This window comes from Alexandromys fortis, unplaced genomic scaffold, assembly GCF_014885135.2.
Source record: "Alexandromys fortis isolate MF-2015 unplaced genomic scaffold, M_Fortis_MF-2015_v1.1 scaffold_132, whole genome shotgun sequence".
In the NCBI taxonomy this organism is placed as follows: Eukaryota; Metazoa; Chordata; class Mammalia; order Rodentia; family Cricetidae; genus Alexandromys; species Alexandromys fortis.
The window spans coordinates 805,146-819,552 of record NW_026068055.1 but is presented as its reverse complement, the minus strand read 5'-3'; positions in this window follow the sequence as shown (position 1 = coordinate 819,552).

Genomic DNA, 14,407 nt, shown 5'->3' with positions numbered 1-14,407 from the left:
ACAGGGTTTCTCTGTAGCTTTGGAGCCTGTCCTGGCACTAGCTCTTGTAGACCAGGCTGGCCTCGAACTCACAGAGATCCGCCTGCCTCTGCCTCCCGAGTGCTGGGATTAAAGGCGTGCGCCACCAACCGCCCGGCTGCCGTATCCTATCTTAAGTGTTTTGTTAATGTGCTTTATTGCCTTCATCTTGGTTACAAATGTGCTAAAAAGAGAGGCCATGAGTCACATTTTAATGATTTTGTGACCACGAACATGCTCTTCAGAGCCTTGCTAAATACCATGGGAAAATTATTAAATCCTCCATTCTGTGCTAGAAACACTAATGTGTGCTTTACATCTGCAGTGAACATTGAGGGTGATCTCTCAGCCTCTATCACAGACTCTTACTTTATGCAAAAACAAAGGAATGACTTCAGAATGCTAACATCATTGTAGAGATGGATTATGACAAGAAGACTTAAGCCAATTAGAGTACTGCATTCACACAAGCAGGCTTTAGATTATGGTTGAATTTGAGTCTTAATCTGGTCAGCCAAGTTTAAGGGAGTGAGGTGACAATTTGAAACTTCTACCTACCCTTTCCAACCTTCTCCCCCAAATTATGAAATTATTGTAGGAGTAGCAGGAAAACAATTTAAAGGTAGAATAGAAAACCTAGAATTATTAGCATATAATTTGCTCTAAATATTCCCCCCACAACATTTACCCTAACACATAACTGTGTGTTGGAGATGAATGTCATAACCCAAACTATTTCCCCAGTGGCATTACATTAAAAAAAACTTAGGCTATAACATCACCCAGATAAAAATTCCTCCTATAGAACTCCCTAAAATTAAGTGATCCTTTACCAAACCATATCCTATTAAGGAAGGTACTGACACTATCACTAATACTGTATATAAATTATTGAAGGAAGATATTATTAAACCCACACAGTCTTTCAACTTCATTATCCCTCTTTTGTCAGTAAAGAAGTCAAATGGTCAGTGGAGATTCACAGTAGACTATAGGAAAATTAATCAGATTTAAATGCTAGGAAATGTACCTGATGTAGAAGATATATTCTTAAAGATTAGGAAATACAACCCCAAATTTTTGATACCATGGACTTATCAGACATGTTCTTTAGCATACCACTCCTCAAGGATGCTAAGGACATTACTACTTTTAGCTGGAATATTAAACAATACAGATTCAAAAGAGTGCCTCAAGGCTATAAGAATAACCCAGTCATTGACTATGTGATACTAAGATGGTCATTGGAAAAGTTACCCAAGTAAGATTATCAACTTTGAAGATATATATATGATATTTTGATTTCATGATACAATAAAGGACACTGCTAAAATTATATGGAGATAGCAATTGGTATTGTGGTTCATGATGGCTGGACTATTAATAAACACAAGGTGAAAGGTCCAGATAGCTCAACAAAATGTCTAGGTATGTTATGGGCATCTGAAGGACCCAAGGTCCCAGGTAGTGTATTGCCCAAGATTTTATATATCTCCACCCAGAGATGAAAATCAGATGCAACACCTAATTGGTATGTTTGTATATAATGGAGGAACCACATACCACATTTACAGATTATTATGATACCCCTCTGTGGTGTTACAAAGAAGGCAACTGATTTCCAGTGGGAACAGGAAAAAAGAAAAGCTTTTGAGACAACTTGTAAGTTCATCTATGTGAATGTATCCATGACCAATATTGAAATAATTGATATATTGATTATGGATAGTTTATTGGATATACCAATTATATAATTATATGAATATAATTTATGAATATACATTTATTGGTGAATATGGCAACTGGGAACTTGTCGTAAAGTGAAAGGGACTCCACTAACATTTGCCCATTGTCTTTTATTGCAAAAGCATCCCATATCCAGAGAATAAATAGTCTCTCTTTGAGAAACAAATTTGGACATTTTATGAGGCATGCAGAACCCTACACTCAGTCATTGCCAACCACGTTATAGTCATAAGTGAGTCTATTTTAATGATGGATTGGATCTAATCAATGGCAGAGTCCTCAGACTTAGTCACGAAAGGAAAGGTATTACAGTAAAAATGGTACCTATATTAGTTTCTTTTGTGCCTAGGATGTGGTAGCAAAAGAATCTGTGAATTCAAACTCTGAGGAATAGATCCTCTTTGGGGGATGGGTTGAGTGATAGGGATGGGGATTATAGGCAACTGATTTATTAGACTGTGGGACCAATAGAATGGTCACAGCATTTGACCATTGGATGGTTTATTGATGGATCATCAGTCATTGATGGAGCCAAAACTAAATGGAAAGCGGCAGCCTATAGACTGGGGCATGGAATGAATTACTGAGGAAAGAACCACGGTGGTTCCTTCTGCACAACATGCTGAAGTGATAGCAGCATTATTGACTGTAAGATAAAAGCTAAGGAAGGCAAGAGGAAAATTTGTATCTTTTCCAATTCATGGTGTGTGTGAAAAACCATTAACAGGCAGATAAATGGCAAAGATATTTGGTTAAGGTAAGCATGGATGGAAATGGCAAAACTTAACAAAGACATTAAAGTTTATGTCTCTTGTATACACAGGCAAGACAGAAAACATTTAAAAATAACAAAATAGTGGACAAATTTCACATCATGTTGAGTTAAGACTAGAACATTAAAACTTCCCAGGGAACAAATTCACAATAAATATGCAAGGATGAGAGATCACACAATTCATAAACTTGAAAGCCTATCCACAACACTAAAAAGTAAGGGGAAATGGAAAACTAAATTAAACCAGGACAACCCTCAAAAAATAAATATTAAAAGGAACCTAGACTGGAAAATTAAGAAACTTGAGAATATTATATAGTTAGTAAGGAAGAAATCCTAGGATTACACAAAATAGTGGGACATACAGACACACATGCTTTATTCTAATGATTTGATAAAAGGAATCTGAACGTATCCTGGCAGGCCTGTAAACAGGCCATCAGAAACTGCCACTTTTGTCTAGCACCTAAACTAGATTCAGACATGGAGTCCCATCTGTAGCATGGTCTCTCAAACAATTTAATTATGAACTACAAATATATTTCATTGAATCCTTGAATATTCACAGGGGCCTGTATGCCTGCACCTTTGCAGTTTTAAGCACAGGGTTTGGATTAGTCAAAGAAAGCCATAGATCAGACCAGTTGGCAACAGTATACACACTCTGGTATTGGCTAGACAGATGTGACTGCCCAATAATTATTGAGTCAGATCAAAGAACATACTTTATATTATTTAAAGTTCAGAGATGGTCCCAGACTACAGACATAAAATGGAACTTCCACTTAGCATATCACCCAACAGCAGTTGGCAATATAAAAAGATGGAATTGAATACTTAAAACCAAGTTGCTACAACTCAAAAATACCTTCTTGAAAAGGGCTATCAAAGTTGCATGCTATGAGTTGAATACTAGACTAAGATTGACTAGATCTTCTTCATTAGAAAAAGCTATTAAAAAAAGCTATTAAATCAGACTTAGAGTTAGAAAAACCACCGGATATTTCCAGACCATGCAGAATAATTCCCCATAAATGTGTTTACATGGACAGAACTATTTAAGACTTAAAGGAGACAGAAGTTGTGGCACTCGGAACAGGCAATACAATCTGGACCACAGATGAGGGGGAAATCTGAACCTTAGAAAATTAGACGGTCTATCAGCATAATGTGTCTAGGGCTAATTCAATGTATTGGATTTGCACTTTTTTATGGATAGTAATTGTCTTAGGACTTCTTTACTCAGCACCGGAGCTAACTGGGAATTATACCTTTTGTCCAGACAGGGGGGCGGGAAGAGCACATGGCAAGGCAGAGCCATAACAAATTATACACTATGCCCCATAGAAACTTTGACCCAAAAATAAAAGAGAGCACAAGATGAAACAACACATTGATATTGACCTGCTGAGATGCCTCCTGCTGAGTTCTGTAAGTTTAAAATTATCTAACAAGTTAAGTTCAGGTTCTTTGGTGATGCCGTTGTTTGCTTTACCATCAACAAGACCATTCAGGTCATCACAGTTTGAGACATGATCAAGTTTGTCAACAACCATGTCTACAGTAACAGGAACCATGAAAGAAGCAACCGTGATACCAACAGCTTAAACAACAAATAAACCAAGAATAAAAAGAATATTGGTGACTTAGCCTACTACACCCTGGATGAATTCCTACCAAAATACTGGAACCATGAACACTTCTTTCTAAGCCTCACATATGCTAGGAAACCATTCTATGTCTAATATGCTCATTATGAAGCTATTGGGAATATAGTATGGTATAGCCATTGTAATGAATGTAGAAAGGCTAATGTCCATTTTGTGCCAATTCTTGAGAGCCATACTCACCAATGACCAAGAGGAAGCTGAAAACACCCATTTTAAGGAAAGAAACCCATTGAAATGCCATTTAACACAGATTTGGAGAAATATCACAGCAGCATCAGCCTTCTACAACTTTCACAGGGGAGAAATACCTTTTAAATCATCCTTTCACCTTACAATGAAGAACAAAGAGAGAATACGATTTGAGATGCTAGCCATGGAAGACTCCATGTTTGACTGTGAAATAGCAGCAAGCACAAAACTTTTCTCAGCATTCTTCACCCCATACATATGGCAGATGAACCCTGTAGTTAGCTATCAATACAGTAAAATGACTGGGATTGCAAATGAAAATGTATACTGTATTCACATTGGGACTGGAATGAGGAACCCAGTTACTGGACTGAGAGATATCAACATCAACCACAACAAACCCATGTGAACCCATGATTTCAAAGAACCATATTTTACCCAGACACCGATAGGAGAACACCATGGACGAATTTTTTCTCTTGGAATACGATAACTTCACCTTACAGATTCAAATGTGCATTCACCTTTTTGACTATAACCACCCTGCTATGGTAAGATGAATTATGGAATAACCACCTGACAAGGAAGGCAGGAAGTGATTTATTTTCACCTATTAATGACTGTCTGGAAATTGCAGCACTGGGGATATAACATTACAGATTTCCTTTAATTTTGACTGAACTGCTGCCACAACCCTTTGTATCTTATGATATTGAAGGCCCACCCCCTGAGAAGAACCCATGCAGCCAATCCAAGCCCTGTTTATGCATGATGTTCTGCAGAACTCAGATTATACCATATCACAGCCATCCCTATTTTGTGCAGACATGGCCTATATACCATCACAATTTTTGATGCAATAGGTCTCAACTCCTATAATCAAATCTCTGGGATGGTTGCCAGACAATATCAATTAGACTAATGTACTGGCTAATGTCACCTCGTACATATGGGATAACTTCTCAATGCAATCACCAAATTCACACTGGCCTTGTGAGGGCAAGTCTATTCAAATTTCCTCTCAGTTCATCAATGGCTTCAACTTCAACTGGACCACCACTTCACAGGTTTAATATACCATGGACAAAACAAAAATGGTGGAAGAGATAATAGAGTAACCTAACTGACTTACCAGTCTTTTTATACACCGCTCTCAGAAGCTCTATAATATGATAGTCATATTTATTTGATATATTTAAAAGGAGAATTATAAAACCCAAGGAACAATGGACTCCACTAATTATTAATCATACACTAAAGCCCACTTTTAAAACCAAAAACTACTTGACAAATGGGGAATAATTTTTGGAGCTGTGATACCATACATAAACTCTATGACAATAAAACATTAGACTTCCCAATTCCTCTGGATATACACACCAGGAAAACACTTGTTTCCAACCAGAATATGGAACATTATTTCACAGTCTGTTGAAATTCCAACCTGGACTTATACTGGCTATCAAATTTATTTTATCAACCAACCCAAGAGTAGATATAATATAAATTGCAACCAAAGGATGCCCTAGATCCCGTGACTTCTTTGTGCCAAAGGATCACATGAAAATTCAGACCATAGAAACTTGCATTGGTAGAAACTGCAGGTATGGATCTTTCCTAACTGGAACCCTAAAATCATACACACCCCCAGGACTTCCCTATTATTTCTAGGTGATTCTTCCACTATCACAGCTCAAGGAATAAGCTCTGGAGACTTTGTGGCCCATAGCCCATACTTACATATCACATACAGAAACTGCGCAAAGGACCCTGATTTGATGAGGTGTATGTCTTTCTTATAACATGGAAATTCTGTGGAATCAGAGAAAGCAGCCTAACACCATGCATCATTGATAGAGGATGATAGGACAAAAACAACAAATTCTTCACAACCCACTTTAAGGCAACATTTGTCAGTCTCCTACTTTTACACTAATGGTTATAGGAGAGTCCCTGGTGATGCATGACCTTAGCATTCCTACAAGGCTTATAATCACACCTAGTATCCAAAATATCTTACTCGGCTTCAGCCTCAAATCATGACTCCCACCTCAAGAACTCTCTCCGAGCCTGAATTTAGGAGAATACCAGTCTGCTCCTACTCTTCAGGAAACCAGTTTGTTGGCTCCTTACTTGGAGTTGGCATAACATTTTCTATTCTTTTGTACATCAATACAGATGTAGCAGACATTAGAAATACCCACATAACAAGAGACATTGGCTATTAATACCTTGTTTGATGGAGTAGCTCTTACTGACAAACTGATCATGGTCCTCCCTCTGGAAATAAATCTATTAAAACAGCCATTGGCAGATATTAACGAATATACAGTTGAAAATTAAAGACTAGCTATAGCCAGCTAAATCTCTCACAATCACCTGCTACAACTTATTTAGGGGAACAGACAAAGAGAAGAATATATCCAAGTAAGACTTGCTTTTCAAAGTCTCAATTATTTTCTACAGGATTTGGAACAGAAATGGAGGTCTACAAGACTCTACTGGACCCAAGGCAAAGCTTTGGTGTGAGCATGGATTCTGCAAAATACCTTGACTCTTAGTCTATATGGACAAGTCTTTTCTATAAACTAGTTGGACTAATACAGAGGATGTATACTACTTAGAAGAACACACCACCTCACTTGGGGCCAACACCTTTGTGACCACTCACTTTCTGTCCAATAAGATTCAAATATTAGAACTGACAACTGACCCTTTTCATCTTTGCAAATTTACTCATAGACCTTGGCAACAGAGTCTTTCCTGGGTGCTCCCTGAAGGCCTTCAATCTCACAGTTAACATCTATAATATCACCATGGATACCTTATACCCCACTCATTATTCTGCAGAACCTGATTGTGTGGCTATAGACAATGCTACTAGAGATAAAAGCTCATTTCTCAGGACAAGTAAACATGTCCAAAATTTCTAACCTAATGTTTTCCAGAGATATGTTTTTGACTAAGGTTTCCTATACAATGAAAACAGAGATGACTTGCTAAAAAAAAGGGGGGGGGACAATGTTATGGGACAATGGTCTGTAACTTGTCACTTGTATTTTAAATAAACACTGATAGGCCAGTAGCCAGGCAGGAAGTATAGGTGGGGCAACCAGGCAGGAAGTAGAGGTGGGGCAACAAGAATTCTGGGAAGAGGGAAGTTGCAGTCTTCAGCTGTCACCCATACACAAAGGAAGCCAGATATAGAGTAAGCAAGATGTGACTGCTTCACTGAAAAAGGTACCAAGCCACATGGCTAACACAGACAAGAATTATGAGCTAATATAAGTTATAAGAGTTAATAAGAAACCTGAGCTAATAGACCAATCAGTTTATAATTTTAATAAAAGAAAGACCAGGAAAGCCATTATTGACATTTCTATAGTCTTCTCCTTTAATATGTCACAATTACAGTCAATGGGTTATGAAGTTATTAGTGATATAGAGACCCTGGGAGGACAAATAGACAGAATTTAACATTTACTAGCTATATTTGAAGTAAACACTATTACCTATAACCATAATGTTAGCAAGCTTAAAAAAATGTTCTTAATGTGATGTGATTGGTAGGATATTTAGATTTGACTATACTTGCTTCCCCACCTTATTCCACTGGATAAATGATGACAGAGGTTACAAAATATTCCCACACTATTACAGAATTATGTATAATAAAGTGTTATTTATTTAGGGGTAGACTTACAAATCACAGTCCTAGATCACAGTCCTCTGCACATACAGGGAACAGGAACAGAATCTAGCAGCTGGAAGTGAGAGCCAGAAGCAAGAGAGCTAGTGCACACTTTACAGCTGCATTCATAATATAAGAGACTACACCCAAGTAGGCTGGTATCTTAAAGACTGTTGGCTGAAGGAGCTGCCACAGCATCTCCCCCTTTTGTTTAAATAAAAGAGTTCCAAACCCAATACAAAGCTATGTACACTAGAAACAGATATCAAGTATAAATAATAAAATTACAACCAGCATAAGCAATATTAAGCAATGAGCATATCCTAATTTTTTAGTAAACATTCTATCCTAAGAAGTCTAAGTCTTGTATTGGAAATGGCGTGGCTAGATCATAGGAGGATGATAACTATGTCTATCTAATCTTCAACCCCATTGAAGGCCTGAGAAGGGAGATAATATTACTTGTTTAAGCAGGAAGTGCAATCAAGCAGCTTCTGAAATATGCAACAAATGACAGAGACACCTGGCTGCCTGAACAATCACCCAAAGTCTCATTTGCAAAGTTAGAGCAACCAACTTAGGCTAAGGCCTAGAGTAATGGACAGACCATTTTCAGAGGCAAGAAAAATTTCAGAACCATCTTACCCTGTCTTGGCAAGGTTTGGCCGTCTTTTTTTCTTGTATTCCAATTGTCCAGGATGACCAATGCAACTCTTATAAAAGGAAGCATTTAATTAGGGTTCTGCTTAGATATTAATAGGGTTATTCCATGATCATCATAGTGGGAACCAGACAGGCATGGTACTGGAACAGTAGCTGAGAACTTTACATCCTGATTTACAGGCAGCAGGGGGAGAGAGAGAGAGAAAGAGAGAGACTGTGCTTGAGTGCTTGGCTGTGGCTTTTGAAGCCTCAAATCCCACTTCAAGTGACATACTTCCTTCAACAAGGTCATACATAGTCCAACAAGGCACACCTTCTAATTCTTATAATTAATAGTTATTAATTATAACAGTTCCATCCACTGGTGACTAAGTATTCAAATATGTGAGCCAACAGGGGCCATTCTAATGCAAGCCACCACAGCAATAAACTTACTTGGTAGTCAAGTAGATATGGTTGTGGGTTCATTCTCATGTAATTCACTAGCCTTAACATATTTCCATCATCCTGAAGAAGTTAACCTGAAAGCATAGTAGGGTGGACTTTTAGCAATATATCGTCAGTGCCAACTAGGTGGCAATAGCCAGGAGTGTGGAGGTAGTTCTCCAGAAGACTATATATGCCATGGATCAGAATCCAGTGTACAGTACTGTATCTCCTATAGGCAGAATTCACAGGTTCAAAAATCAAGCACTGGACATGGGGACAGTACTACTAACTATCACCTAGAGTTGCTCATTGATAAATTTTTTTGTCTCCCATTCTGAAGAGCCTATGTTTTGCAGGCCTTGGTTCCAGAGGAAGAATGCTTCTTTCAGGAGGCACAACAAACTTTTCATTGAAATGGTAGGTAATATTTGTCCATGACCATATCTGGGCTCCTGATTCCATTGCATCAAGTTTAAGAAAGGGTTACAGTGTTATCAAGAGAGACTGATTAGGGGAAATTGGGCTACTACTTCACAGCCATGGTAAAGAAGAGCCTGGAGTGCAGATGATCTTTTAGGGCATCTCTTGGTGCTACCATGTCTTATGATTAAAATCAATGGGAAACTACAACAACCCAATCTAGGCAGGATGAAAATAATCCAGACTTCAGGAATGAAGGTGTGGGTTACCCTTCATATGAAAAGCACAAAACAAAACAAAAACATGCTGAGTTGTTTGCTGAGGGTGAGGAAATATAGTTTGAGTAGTCAAAGGAGGTTGATGCAAATATCAGCTACTGCCACAAGACCAGTGACAGAAACGAGGTTTGTAATTATCTTGAATATACTATTAAGAATGTTTGTGTACATAATATGCGTATACACATACATGTCAGATATTCATGTTTACTTTCCTCTCTTATTCCTTTACCAAGTTGTATACTACAAATTGGGATAATGCCAGTAGTTAAATATTACTAAATATAAATTATTATATTTGAGTTATGGGGTACAGTTTAAGAAGGACTTTGTTATCTGTTGTTGGGAGATGTTTTAGGGTTTTCTACAACTGTGAAAAGACACTATAACCATGGCAACTCTTAATTGGGGTGGCTCACTTACAGTTTCAGAAGTTCAGTCTATTATCATCATGGTGGGAAGCATGGTGGCATGCAGGCAGATGCGGTATTAGAAAAATTGCTGAGAGTGCTACATCCTGCAGGCAATAGGAAGTTGACTGACGGTCACATTAAGGGAAACTTGAGCAAACGAGACCTCCAAGTCTGCCCCCACAGTGTCATACTTCTTTCAACAAGGCTATACCTCCTAATAGTGCCACTCCTTTTGAGGACACTTTTTTTTTTTTCAAACAACCACAGGGGAGAAATAGGATGTTTGGATTGTACATATGATAGTTTTGTCCTCGTATGTGGAATTATAACATTCTTATTGCTTTCATGTGGAAATAAGACATAATATGAAAAGATGTGGTTAGATGTCTAGTTGATAAGGAGTGGGCTTGTGATGGTTAATCTTTGTTGCCAAGTTAACTGTATCTTAAGACAGCTTAGAGACACAGCTCTGGACAAGCCTATGATGATAGTTTTCAAAAGGGTTAACTGAGAGGAGATGCTCCTCCCTCCAGTGGGCAGTACCTTCTAGAAGCTGCAGCCCATACATAAAGGATAAGAGGGAAAAGCAGTCCTGTTTTCTTTCCTTTGTTTCTTTCTGGTGAGCTTATCTGTCTCTGCTGCTGCTGTCCTTCTTTATGGACACAGCGCTCCAGATTCTTAGGTTCCAATGTGAGCTAAAGATGAGTGAATCTGATGGAATCTTTTGAGCTGCTAATGCCAGATTGGGACTGCCATAGCATCTAGCTTCAGGGACCTAGCAGCAACTGGGCTCTGAGCCTCTCTAATAGACTGTTGGAGTATTTGTGACCTATCAGCTGTAAGCCATTTATGCATGTATTTGTCTGTCTGTCTGTCTGTCTGTCTGTCTGTCTGTCTGTCTCTCTCTCTCTCTCTCTCTCTCTCTGTGTACATTTTATTACTTCTGTTTCTCATTAAACTGTGCCTAGTCCACTGTCCATGATCATGTTAATTACGATCGTGTTCAACAAGCTTTCTGCTGTCCCCTATATGCAGGGAGAAGTTTGCCTTTTTTGAGATCATGATTTGTCAGACTGCAAAGCACTGCTACCTGCTGTCTGATGTCAATTGAGCCACCTGCCCTCATTGGAAATTTCATCAGGGTAATTTCCCCTGGCATCAATTGAAGAGACTTTTCTCAGGAGACCAGTTCTGGTCCAGATAAACTGCTCACAATCAAAGGATTTCTATGTCTTCTGAATTGTTTTTAAATAGTAAAACTTGGCATCTACCTAGTCAACTGAGTAACTCTTAAGACAGAAGGCTCCAATTAACTTGCCAAATTCTTCATTGACAGTTATACTGCTGTTAGGGTATCTCACTTTTTCATCTGGAAAGGAAGTGTCTGCAGAAATCTGGGGCAGCTAGTTTTTTTTTTTTTTTTTCTGAAGTTGTTGGCAAACGTTTTGTTTTCATCAGCAGCTGTGGGTGGAAGAAAGCTGAAGTGGACGGCATCCGTGGGGTGTTGTTACATAATGCTTGAATCCACTGGGGGATCCCACAGGTCTTATCAACTTGGTTTCAGTACACCATGACAGTGCCAGTCATCGTACCTCCAATATCCTTTGTTTAATCTTTCTCTGGCTTTCTCCATCCTGAAAGTAGTTAGAAACGCGGTGAACTTTGGCCAGGCTTAGCAGGGGTGTTTCTTGGCGCTTGAGAATTCTGTATCTAACAGATGAAAGCAAACAGCTGAGTCCCTAGGACAGTTCCATCCAAAGACTCCTTCCTCAAAGGCATGTGGAGGAAGTAGAGCCAGCTCCTTGTCTATAATTACAAACTGTTGATTAGCCTGGTTGTGCCCTTTTGTCAGATCTGATCTGCGCAGGGCTCCCTGGAGACAATCGTGAGCATTGTTTGTGTGCACAGCACTGGTGTAACAGTTAATGGAAACCTACGGACTTGTCGTCTGTGAGTTTCATTGTAAAACACACATCATACGGGTTAATCTGGCAATGGATTTGGCTGAAGTAAGCACAGATAATGACAGAAAAGAGTAATCAAGTTATTAGTTATCCTAATAATATTTATGAAAACTATACAGGGGTCTTTTTGTCTATCTGTTGTCATGAGTATCTAATGCTTCCTTCAATCAGAGAAAACACGGAAATGAAAAGGGACAAGAAGCTGGGGTGGAGCACAGCCTCAGCCCTTGGTTTTCTCTCGTGTGTAAGCAATTGTTTTAAAATCTAAATGCAACAGTCAATGGACTATTTGTCGCCACAAATTACCACTCAGAGAGCAACTGCAAGTGCCATCTTTCCTGGGTACCTTCTGGGTCTTACAAGTTGTTCCATCAAACAATGATTATTATTCGTGAGAAATTATCCAGAGTAGCTTGTTACATGACAGACACGTGGTTTGAGTTTTGTTATAAATGTAGAACAAAAGGCCCGAGAGTGTTTCTTTTCATTAGCCAAGCCATGCGACTTTGAGAAGACATCAGATAGTTCATATTCAGACAAGAATGTTTTCTTGCCTTTCATTTTCTGTTTTATTTCTGTATATCCATGACATTTCAGCAAGCAAGCTGCCTCCTCTAGAAGCTCCATCTGCTTTGCTTTCAACTGTGAGTCCATATGAGAAAACTAATCCCTACCCCCTCGTAGAGATATATATGGTTTGAAGAGGATGGTGCTGCCAATTATATACATATATGTATGTATGCATCTATGTATGTGGATTTATTCATAATCTCATGTGAATACATACATATACAAGTATATATTTATGTGTGCTTTTTCTTATTTTTAAAAATACTCTAGCAGAAATGTACAATCAAGGAATATGGTCTCAACAGAGCAACAAAGCAAAACTCTCCAATTAAACATTTTTTTATGTCTTAAATCCTTTCTTTGTGAAACACTCCTTGAACAAGGAAATCTGCATCAGATTGTCTATTGATACATCCCCAGCATCTATTATAGTATACTATGCATAGTATTGAGTTTAATAGTTATTGAGTGCAATTGTAAGACTATGAGAGCTCCTCATGAGTAAATTCTGTGTGCTGAGCATGGAGCAGTCATAAATTACTCTCATTTCTGGACATCCTTATTATTCCTTCTACACAGAGAGATCTTCATTTTCCCTGTATTAACAAATATATGCCAGGATTAAGTTCTGCTTACTTGGTGACAAAGCAAAGATCATTGACAACATCTCCTATGAGTCATTAGGCCAATGTAAGGTTTATTTATTTAAATAATTACCACAGAGTGTACAATCTGTACCATGCCATGCCATCAGGGTAGTAGATAGCACAAGAGCTGGTCCCCATTTATTAGCAAATGTAACCTAGAATTATAAGCAAGACTTATAATGAAAAGCTAAACCTAGCTTCTCAGAATGTGGCTCCTTGGCCAAGTGGACTTACCTTTCACTTCACACTCACTACTTGGCACCTGACTATGCAATTTTGAGTGAGATATCTTTATCTCTGATAGATACTAATGGTTCCAGTAGTGGGTATAGGAATTATTATTGGTTAATATTAAACTTGAGATACTAGTGATACAGCTAGAGCAATGAAGGTGACAGTATAGGTTAGGCAGAGAAATTAGTATCTGTGAAGACATTGAGACCATGAAACGATGTTCAGAATAGGAAGAAAAAGGAAACTAGTGCTGTATAAATAAGTTGATATCAGGTAGATGCTACTGGGAAAGCTTCTTTGATGCCATAGTAAGTAAGTTCTGTTTTTAAGGTGAGGACCCAGAGTCAAAGAGAAGTCGAGTTGCTTGTTAACAAGGTGCCAGTGAAGTTTGGATTCTGCTCTTATGATGCTAGAATCTGTAGTCTTGTTTCTTTGTCCATGTTTCATTGAAGTAAAAGGGAGAAATGGTTATAATATGGAAACAGTGGAATTTTGCACAATGCCACATGACCCAGCACACAGGCAGTTTAGATATGAAAGCAAAGTGTTCATGGGATATCAGAACTAGGAAGGGGGTAGGTAGCAGAGTAATTCCATTATGAATCAGAAGTTAGATACAAAGAACTTGTGAGTATGAAAGGATGGGCTATATTATATTTAATTTTCATTTACTATAGAGTCTGGCTTTCTGACACTTAAG